This window comes from Rosa rugosa, chromosome 3 (genome assembly GCF_958449725.1).
Source record: "Rosa rugosa chromosome 3, drRosRugo1.1, whole genome shotgun sequence".
NCBI lineage: Eukaryota > Viridiplantae > Streptophyta > Magnoliopsida > Rosales > Rosaceae > Rosa > Rosa rugosa.
In genome coordinates this window covers 33,609,150-33,620,008 of record NC_084822.1, presented here as the reverse complement: position 1 = coordinate 33,620,008, position 10,859 = coordinate 33,609,150, and the positions used below count along the sequence as shown (strand labels likewise).

Below are 10,859 nucleotides of genomic sequence, written 5' to 3'. Positions count from 1 at the left end.
GCAGAGTTGTATGTAGTTGTATGGTGTCTCTGAGCTCCATTTGAACTGTACGGGGAATCCTTATCCTGAGCTCTGTCTTGTTGAGCATGCTTTGGTTTTGATTGTTTTTGACACTTCAACAGCTGATTGGTTTGGTAATTCATTGTAATACCCCGAAAAATCTAAATTAAATTCCGTGGATTTTTAGAAATGATTTCACGATAGTGGGAGCGAGTACGAGGCTTGGAGAAGTTGTGGAATTAGTTCGAACGATTAATTTTCGAAAACGACGTTATTTAGGGGCTCGCGAAAGTTGACTTTTTATACGTTCAAAATTTGGGAAAACTTCCTTCATGAAAGTTGTAGAGCTCATCGATACGATCGCGGGCATATGCGGAACGCAAAAATCGGAGTTCGTATGAATTAGTTATGATTTTTTGAAAAAGTTTCCAATTTAGTATAAAGCTTCCATTTTCGGAAATTTCCGAAAATATTTTCAGAATTTCCAAAAATGGAAACCGGCTGCAGATTTCCTCCCGAAGACGGAAATCGCCTCCAAACTTCCACCGGCCATATCTTCCTCCACCGGCCACCGATCCTCACCAAACTTCTTCCATTGGCTTCGTATGGTCCTTGCGCACACGTCTGTGGAAGCCTTGCACGACGGCGCGGCCTGTAGCGGCGGCGGCAAGCTTGGTCCGATTTGAGTTCGATTTTGAGTCAACGCCGATATCTTGAGTTTCCGGCCACCTTTCTTTGTGATTCTTGGCTTGATGAACTCGCCTCAACCTTCTGATCATCATTCTAGAAGGATCGCACCTGGAGTGATCGGATTCACGTTCGTCGGAGCTCGCCGGATTCTGGAAATTTTCCACCACCACCGAAGCTTTTGATAGGTATATCTCGAGCTGCAGTGCATCGTTTTGATTGATTCTTGAACCAGTGAGTTCTCCTTGATGTTCTTAACAACTTTCTAGAAGGGATCGAAGCCTGAAATTGAAGTTTTGACGTCGAAATCAAGCCTTGCCGGATTCTGCAAATTTCGCCGGATTCTGGAAATTTTCCGGCCACCTCGACTGTTTTAGGTAATTTCAACCACTTCCGGTCATTTTCAGCTTACATGATAGTTATGAAAGTTGTTAAGCATGATGAGAGGAAGAGGAGCAGCCCGGCCCCGACACCATTGGCGGTGGTCGGCGGCGGCTCTGCCACTAACTCCGGCGGCCCTTTTCCGGCCACCTCCGGGGGTCAAAAATATAGTTTCTGTGCATTTTTAGATTCTATATTTCAATACGATCATTTCGATATATTATACGCAATTTTTGGATATCGTATGATTAAGTTATGAATTTTACGATTTCGATCGATTTCAATCGTTCGATTTGTGATCTGTGGAGATCGTACCGTCCGATGGATTTGTAGTTTTGATATGATGATCGTATGACTGTCCCAGTGACTTTGTGTGGTCATGGGCGAAGATCCGACCGTTGGATCTTCGTATATTTGTAAAAAGATGATTCGGAATGCGATTTGTGAGAATCCGACCGTCGGATTTTCGTATAAATTTGTGAAGATGTTAGTAAGGACGATTCAGGAAGATCCGACCGTTGGATTTTCGTGATGATTTTTGGAGGGTGATCCTAAGGGCGATCCGTGAGGATCCGACCGTTGGATCATCATTTAATTTCGATCCGACCGTTGGATTGTCGTTTGAATATGTTTTTGAGTTATTGGCTAAGTTAAGGTCATGTGTGATTAGGTGATTGACGGTCTCCCTTGGGTGAGCGATTTCGGTGTGTATTGTGTTGAATTGAAGACGCAGCGGGAATATCGAGGTGAGTAAAATCGCACATGGTTCATTTACGAACCGAAATTCAGTGATTGAATTCTATAGTGATTTTGTGGAAACTGTTTTAAGAAAATCAATATTTGTTTTAAATTATATGGACTTGATCGACTACGGTCCATAGGTAAGTAAAATGTATTTAAACTATAAAAATGAATTTCCTGATTTTAATGCATGTGAACTATAGTTGGTATTAGTGGTCATTCTTGTGTGGGTGACTACGTATATATATATTTACGTGGAATATATATTGGATGTGTGGTATTTGGTGAAGTGTGGAATTGATGCGATTGATTTACAATTCGAGCATTACTCTCTAGAAGATATAATTTATCTTATAGGTTGAGTTGAGTGTGATAAAGAGTAATTGAGTAAAGTGCTATAGTTGAGTCGTTGAGATGAGTTAAATGAGGAGTCGAGTGATTTGAGGCAAATATTTTCGTAAGGGTGAACCTTGGCCAAGGTGACACTCTACGATTCAGTTAGAGCTCTAGTCTGTCTGCCATCATACTGAATGGGGTGATTAATATATTTAATCATAAGCCTGTAAGTATGATATACGTACTGAATGGGGTGATTAATATATTTAATCATAAGCCTGTAAGTATGATATACGTACTGAATGGGGTGATTAATATATTTAATCATAAGCCTGTAAGTATGATATACGTACTGAATGGGGTGATTAATATATTTAATCATAAGCCTGTAAGTATGATATACTGAATGGGGTGATTAATATAATTAATCATAAGCCTGTAAGTATAATATACTGCATGGGATGATTTATATAAATAAATCATAAGCCTGTGAGTATATATTGAGTAAACAGTTGTTTGTTTTTGAGTAGTCATGATGAGACGTGTGTTGATTGATGCTTGAAGTGACGTTGTGCACTTCAATTATTATGCTAAGAGATACTGAAATTGAATTGTTACTTTAAAATCGTGCAATTCCTTGTTTACTCATACGGGCTGTCAAAAGCTTACCGGGTTTGTGTTGTTGCAATCCCGGTACACTATTCAAATTGTGTAGCGGGTAATCCTGCAGGTCAGGAGAATCAGGACGGTGATCGTGCGGGTTAGAGCATTTGTTTTAGTTTTACAGCAATTGTAATTGTGAGGTGAGTTATGCTCATTTGAGCCTTGCAATATAATTTGGTGAGAGTGTGCTGTAATAAACAAATTTGAGATTTGGTTTATGTAATATCGAGCGATGTGAGGTGTGGTTGTTTTGAGAAAAAAATTCAGGTTGTATTTATGTGAGTTGTATTAATTCATGTTTCGGATTTGAATTTGTTATTCAAAATTCGGGGCGTGACAGTTTGGTATCAAAGCGTAAGGTACATATTTGGTGATAATCAGTACTCCCCGAGTGATGGCCCGTCTGCAGCGGATCCCCATCATATACTCTTCGGTACTGGTATAATCATTGGGTATGTCTTAGTATGGGGTCTAGACAGTGTGTAAGTCCGTAGGACGGTAGAATTGTCTTGTAGGTTCGTTTTAGAATAAGTTTTGCTTCCGAGAGTTGCAATCTTCGAGGAATGGAAACCTCCGGATTTAACTCTGATGAGTCGGTGAGGATTGTTTATGGAAATGAGTTTCTTTTGTACGTAGAAGTGTTTGGTTGAAGGCATGATGTTGACCTATGCATGTACCTAGGTTGGATACGAGTATAAATTGATAGAGATTTTTCCTTCTTAAGTTGGATATACAGATGTTTTTGGATGGGATGTACGTATCAATGATTAAATATATTGTTTTGTAATGAGATGTCCTTGTGGAGTTTGTTAGTAGGGTTGAGGTTAGGGAAGAAATTATTGTGGTTACTTCTTCCTTGTGCTTGTAAGTTGTTAAGCAGGGTTTAAGGTGCGAGACAAGAATTTTATTTTGTGCTCGATGGTTAGAGATGAGAGACCATTGTTTTGGGTTGTCGTTGAGTACTATAATTCCTTCAGAATCAGGATTGTTGGTAGAATTGGAATTAGTAGTAGTTTTGGTGATTCGGAATTTGAATTGAGTTCGCGAGATGTGTCTTATATACGTGGTTGATGTTGCTTGCATCATTTTGGAACGATACGTTACGATTCACAAGGAAAACTGGATTTGAAATTTATTCATTTGAACACCATGGGTTGATGACCTGACCGTGACTTGTGAATATAGTTTTGTTCAAGTGAATGAAATTGAATTTTGTGGCCTTTGTGTGGTGAACTAGTTTTCTTAAGTTTTGGATCATAGTATGGAGATGGACTGCAGTGAATTTGAATTGTTGTGTGTTTTAAGTTTAAGTAGGCGGGACACTTAAAGTTTTGCAATGGAGTTGATTTTGGTGTAATTAATTGGGAGAGTTAGAATCAGTTCTTGTGAATGATGTTGGATGAGAGTGTGTGCCTTTGGTGATTGATTTTAGGTGATATAGTTAAACGCAATTTCGGATATTGATTTTAGTGACTTTGTTAGGTATCCATAGTGGTTCAAGTGAATTACTATGTGATATGGAGTTTGATTCGATTTCTGAATCGCTAAATGTTAGGGATTGAATTGTGGTGAGTTTTTGTTGAAGCAATTGATAGATGGAATTATCGAGATTCTATAAGAGTTGTAAGAGTAACTCTAAAGACGTGGGTTTTTCCTAGCTAACTCAGGATGTGTTTAGCTTTATAAATCCCTAATCCTATCGATGAAATTGTTTGTGTTTGGTTTGACTCAGAGGATACTAGCTAGACCTCGATGCGACTTAATTGATTGTTGGATTCTTTTTGAGTGATTGTTTTTATTGCATCATTATGAAAGATGTGTGCAGTAGAGTTGTTTATGGTTTTGAAAATAGTATTGGGTGACCAAGGTTCGATCCTTGGTGTTGTTGTTGGTTAAACAAAAAGAAAAGAAAACATGCACACCATCTTATTGATTTAATATTACAAAAAGGAAATTGGAACTACGCTATACTAAGCCTAATCAGTAGCTCCGGATGGGTTGAGGCTGAGCTCAAGAGAAACGTGAGAGCCACCGTTGTAGCCGCCTGAGCCACCGGAATAGTAGCCATAGCCGCTACCTCCCTCGGAAGTAGTCTTCAGGCCACCAAGGACGTCCTCACCGTGCATGGGGAACAGAGGAAGAGTTTCAATCTCCTGGTGATCTTCCCTTCGCTGTTCCATGAAAGTTTGTCCTCCTTTTGTGCCAAAGGAGGAAGTACTAGTATTAGTGTTGAAGGGTGAGGAGGAATACCGGTCAACACTGCAGTCGACCCGTGGCCCAAAATTGATGTCAATGGATCCACCAGCTGGTCCAAAATTGATGTCGATGGATCCACCAGCACCAGTAGGACTAGTGGACCCAAAATTAATATCAATGGATCCACCAGTACCAGTAGAACTAGTTCCCACGGGCACTTGAGCAGCCTGATTGCACCTCTTCATCTGCTTCTCTCGAGCCCTGACATTCTGGAACCAAAAATAAATGTTCTTGCCCTCAACCTGTCCATACTGTTGCAGCTGGAGACAGATCTCGTGAATATGCTCTGTAGTTGGGGTCTTAACTCCCTTGTCGTAGTAAAGATCCTTGAGGATTCTTATTTGATCTGGAGTAGGAATCCACCTGGTACGGCTTCGCCAGAAATCCGTGTTGGCACTACTCCCGGCTGCTTGGTTGTTTCCTCCATCCTCGATTTGTTGCTGGGTTTGTAGCTCCATTAGTTGCAGAGTTCGTGGTTCCATGGTGATGGGTTGAGAGGAAGTGAAAATTGAAGAACGATGATGTTGAGTGTTTGAGGGAGATTGTTGTTCGAAGGATTGCAGTTGATGAAGTGGTGTTGGAGATCTGAAAGTTCAGAGAAAAGAAGAGATTGAATCTACCAGATGGAAGAGAAGATCGGGAGGAGAAGGATTGAAATTGATGAAGAAAAGATTTGAGTTTCGAGAGGAAGGCTAAAGAGTTTGAGAGAGAATGGCTGGGGAAAATTTCTTTTCTTTGGTGTGAACAGTTTTTCTCCAGAATGCACCTATTTATAGAACAAGGTGAGCAGATCTCCACCGTTGGATGGACGATCTCTGAGATTCAATCTACGCGTTGGATTAAAGTCACCCGAAAACACGGAAAAGCTGTTGGCGCGTGGAGAGCGTGTAAGGGGACCGAGCGAATCTCGAGATGCTGTGGCAGACAGCTTTCGCCGAAAGTGATCTGCTTTCCGTAAATCACGGAAGAGACGTGTCGTGGCACGTGGAGTGTACCGACAGTTTGTTTTTATTCTATCGCTTATGATAGAATAAATAAAAGGAGTTGCATGGATAGTAACGAGAGCAGCTGGTGCTCTAGTGGTTGAAGAGCAAAGCTCTTGTACAAGAGGTCAGAGGTTCGACCCTTGCCTCGTTTATTTTTATTATGTTCGCTTATGACATAATAAGTATAACATTTGTACACATTATATTAAGCACAGCTTGTGCTCCAGTGGTTGGGGACAAAGGTTTCGTGCAGCAGGTTGAGGTTTCGAACCTTGCCTCCCCCGTTATTTTATTTATGTCGCTTATGACATAATAAATATAACACGTGAGCATATATTAATGAAGGCAGCTCTTGCTTCAGTGGTTGGGAGCAAAACCTTCGTGTTCGAGGTCGGGAGTTCGAACCTTACCTCTTACAAATATTTTTGGATCCCGTATATGCTTGATATACGGACGTATATACGGTATGTACGGTATGCATATGTATATACGGTCTGTACGGTATGCATACATATATACAGTTTGTACGGTATACATATGTATATACGGTCTATACGGTATGCATACATACATACGGTATACCTACGGTATGTACAATTTCATACCGTAGTCGAGCTGAAAGTTGGTGGGCCGATTGGTAGGCCCAAATAGTAAGCCCAATTGTTCGGCCCGAATGGTAGGCCCAAATGTTAAGCCCAATTGTTCGGCCCGAATGGTAGGCCCAAATGTTAAACCCAAATTGGTTTGGGCCGGTTCGAAATGTGGATGGTTCGGTTCCTTCGGCCCAATTGGCCAGCCCTAATGCTTAGCCCAATGATTGAGCAAGCCCAAGTCATCATCACTGGGTGACATATTTTATTGGTGTACTTTTGGGGATGATTTGTTTTGAGTGATGCATCTCTATTGTTGTGTAGAATAGTGCATGCTTAAGTTTTACTATAGAGATTTACCGTGATGCTAATGGAGTAGCGAAACGCTTTGTGGGAGTCTTTACTGTGCTTGTATGCCAGTACAGGGTGATGATCTATGTGAGGATCTATGAGATAATCTCTGTGAAGATCTAAGTGATGATCTATGTGATGATCCACGTGATGATTTTGTGTAATTGATGTGGAGTGATGTTGAGCAGTTATTTTGTGAATTTACATCGTGATGAAAGGATTTAGTGGCCATAGGAATGTATTTTTATACAAAGGGCTGTGGCTTTGTAGATTACTACAACTTTGGGAATGATGGAGATTCGATGGTTAGGTCAACCTTAGTCAAGAGGAATTGACTTACGCTTAAATTTCGGGACGAAATTTCTTTAAGGAGGGTGGATTGTAATACCCCGAAAAATCTAAATTAAATTCCGTGGATTTTTAGAAATGATTTCACGATAGTGGGAGCGAGTACGAGGATTGGAGAAGTTGTGGAATTAGTTCGAACGATTAATTTTCGAAAACGACGTTATTTAGGGGCTCGCGAAAGTTGACTTTTTATACGTTCAAAATTTGGGAAAACTTCCTTCATGAAAGTTGTAGAGCTCGTCGATACGATCGCGGGCATATGCGGAACGCAAAAATCGGAGTTCGTATGAATTAGTTATGATTTTTTGAAAAAGTTTCCAATTTAGTATAAAGCTTCCATTTTCGGAAATTTCCGAAAATATTTTCAGAATTTCCAAAAATGGAAACCGGCTGCAGATTTCCTCCCGAAGACGGAAATCGCCTCCAAACTTCCACCGGCCATATCTTCCTCCACCGGCCACCGATCCTCACCAAACTTCTTCCATTGGCTTCGTATGGTCCTTGCGCACACGTCTGTGGAAGCCTTGCACGACGGCGCGGCCTGTAGCGGCGGCGGCAAGCTTGGTCCGATTTGAGTTCGATTTTGAGTCAACGCCGATATCTTGAGTTTCCGGCCACCTTTCTTTGTGATTCTTGGCTTGATGAACTCGCCTCAACCTTCTGATCATCATTCTAGAAGGATCGCACCTGGAGTGATCGGATTCACGTTCGTCGGAGCTCGCCGGATTCTGGAAATTTTCCACCACCACCGAAGCTTTTGATAGGTATATCTCGAGCTGCAGTGCATCGTTTTGATTGATTCTTGAACCAGTGAGTTCTCCTTGATGTTCTTAACAACTTTCTAGAAGGGATCGAAGCCTGAAATTGAAGTTTTGACGTCGAAATCAAGCCTTGCCGGATTCTGCAAATTTCGCCGGATTCTGGAAATTTTCCGGCCACCTCGACTGTTTTAGGTAATTTCAACCACTTCCGGTCATTTTCAGCTTACATGATAGTTATGAAAGTTGTTAAGCATGATGAGAGGAAGAGGAGCAGCCCGGCCCCGACACCATTGGCGGTGGTCGGCGGCGGCTCTGCCACTAACTCCGGCGGCCCTTTTCCGGCCACCTCCGGGGGTCAAAAATATAGTTTCTGTGCATTTTTAGATTCTATATTTCAATACGATCATTTCGATATATTATACGCAATTTTTGGATATCGTATGATTAAGTTATGAATTTTACGATTTCGATCGATTTCAATCGTTCGATTTGTGATCTGTGGAGATCGTACCGTCCGATGGATTTGTAGTTTTGATATGATGATCGTATGACTGTCCCAGTGACTTTGTGTGGTCATGGGCGAAGATCCGACCGTTGGATCTTCGTATATTTGTAAAAAGATGATTCGGAATGCGATTTGTGAGAATCCGACCGTCGGATTTTCGTATAAATTTGTGAAGATGTTAGTAAGGACGATTCAGGAAGATCCGACCGTTGGATTTTCGTGATGATTTTTGGAGGGTGATCCTAAGGGCGATCCGTGAGGATCCGACCGTTGGATCATCATTTAATTTCGATCCGACCGTTGGATTGTCGTTTGAATATGTTTTTGAGTTATTGGCTAAGTTAAGGTCATGTGTGATTAGGTGATTGACGGTCTCCCTTGGGTGAGCGATTTCGGTGTGTATTGTGTTGAATTGAAGACGCAGCGGGAATATCGAGGTGAGTAAAATCGCACATGGTTCATTTACGAACCGAAATTCAGTGATTGAATTCTATAGTGATTTTGTGGAAACTGTTTTAAGAAAATCAATATTTGTTTTAAATTATATGGACTTGATCGACTACGGTCCATAGGTAAGTAAAATGTATTTAAACTATAAAAATGAATTTCCTGATTTTAATGCATGTGAACTATAGTTGGTATTAGTGATCATTCTTGTGTGGGTGACTACGTATATATATATTTACGTGGAATATATATTGGATGTGTGGTATTTGGTGAAGTGTGGAATTGATGCGATTGATTTACAATTCGAGCATTACTCTCTAGAAGATATAATTTATCTTATAGGTTGAGTTGAGTGTGATAAAGAGTAATTGAGTAAAGTGCTATAGTTGAGTCGTTGAGATGAGTTAAATGAGGAGTCGAGTGATTTGAGGCAAATATTTTCGTAAGGGTGAACCTTGGCCAAGGTGACACTCTACGATTCAGTTAGAGCTCTAGTCTGTCTGCCATCATACTGAATGGGGTGATTAATATATTTAATCATAAGCCTGTAAGTATGATATACGTACTGAATGGGGTGATTAATATATTTAATCATAAGCCTGTAAGTATGATATACGTACTGAATGGGGTGATTAATATATTTAATCATAAGCCTGTAAGTATGATATACTGAATGGGGTGATTAATATAATTAATCATAAGCCTGTAAGTATAATATACTGCATGGGATGATTTATATAAATAAATCATAAGCCTGTGAGTATATATTGAGTAAACAGTTGTTTGTTTTTGCGTAGTCATGTTGAGACGTGAGTATAATATACGGTATGGGATGATTAATATATTTAATCATAAGCCTGTAAGTATGATATACTGAATGGGGTGATTAATATAATTAATCATAAGCCTGTAAGTATAATATACTGCATGGGATGATTTATATAAATAAATCATAAGCCTGTGAGTATATATTGAGTAAACAGTTGTTTGTTTTTGAGTAGTCATGATGAGACGTGTGTTGATTGATGCTTGAAGTGACGTTGTGCACTTCAATTATTATGCTAAGAGATACTGAAATTGAATTGTTACTTTAAAATCGTGCAATTCCTTGTTTACTCATACGGGCTGTCAAAAGCTTACCGGGTTTGTGTTGTTGCAATCCCGGTACACTATTCAAATTGTGTAGCGGGTAATCCTGCAGGTCAGGAGAATCAGGACGGTGATCGTGCGGGTTAGAGCATTTGTTTTAGTTTTACAGCAATTGTAATTGTGAGGTGAGTTATGCTCATTTGAGCCTTGCAATATAATTTGGTGAGAGTGTGCTGTAATAAACAAATTTGAGATTTGGTTTATGTAATATCGAGCGATGTGAGGTGTGGTTGTTTTGAGAAAAAAATTCAGGTTGTATTTATGTGAGTTGTATTAATTCATGTTTCGGATTTGAATTTGTTATTCAAAATTCGGGGCGTGACAAGGAGCCTCACTATATAGCTGATATTCCTCTATTTACATCTCATTTGCTTACTTTTCAACCGCAGATATTTCTTGTTCTGATTTTAACCCTTCAAAATCACTCATAACAATTAACAAGTCACTTATCGCTTAGAAGTGCTAAAGAAAATGACAGGATCCGCCCCGAAATTTCACCTTGAAATCCGAGGTGGCCCTGAGGGGCCCACTCGTAAAGGATTTTACCGAAAATTTGGCAGAACCTCCCTTAAAAATGGACTACCCAAAACCTGTAGAAACACATTCACACTTCTACTAAACTATCCTTATTCTCTTGGAGCCACCCTGCTCCCCAAAT

At 40.2% G+C, this 10,859-nt stretch overlaps 2 long non-coding RNA genes across 2 annotated transcripts; both read left to right on the top strand.

Moving 5' to 3' along the window:
- Nucleotides 1-509: 509 nt before the first annotated feature.
- LOC133735499 (uncharacterized) lies at nucleotides 510-3,142 on the top strand. The gene is made up of 3 exons (XR_009859064.1): nucleotides 510-1,064; nucleotides 1,739-1,814; nucleotides 2,861-3,142. It is a non-coding gene; the product is annotated as an uncharacterized LOC133735499 (long non-coding RNA).
- A 4,378-nt stretch (nucleotides 3,143-7,520) lies between these two features.
- On the top strand, nucleotides 7,521-10,516 carry LOC133735676 (uncharacterized). The gene is made up of 3 exons (XR_009859211.1): nucleotides 7,521-8,292; nucleotides 8,967-9,042; nucleotides 10,239-10,516. It is a non-coding gene; the product is annotated as an uncharacterized LOC133735676 (long non-coding RNA).
- The last annotated feature ends 343 nt before the right edge of the window (nucleotides 10,517-10,859 follow it).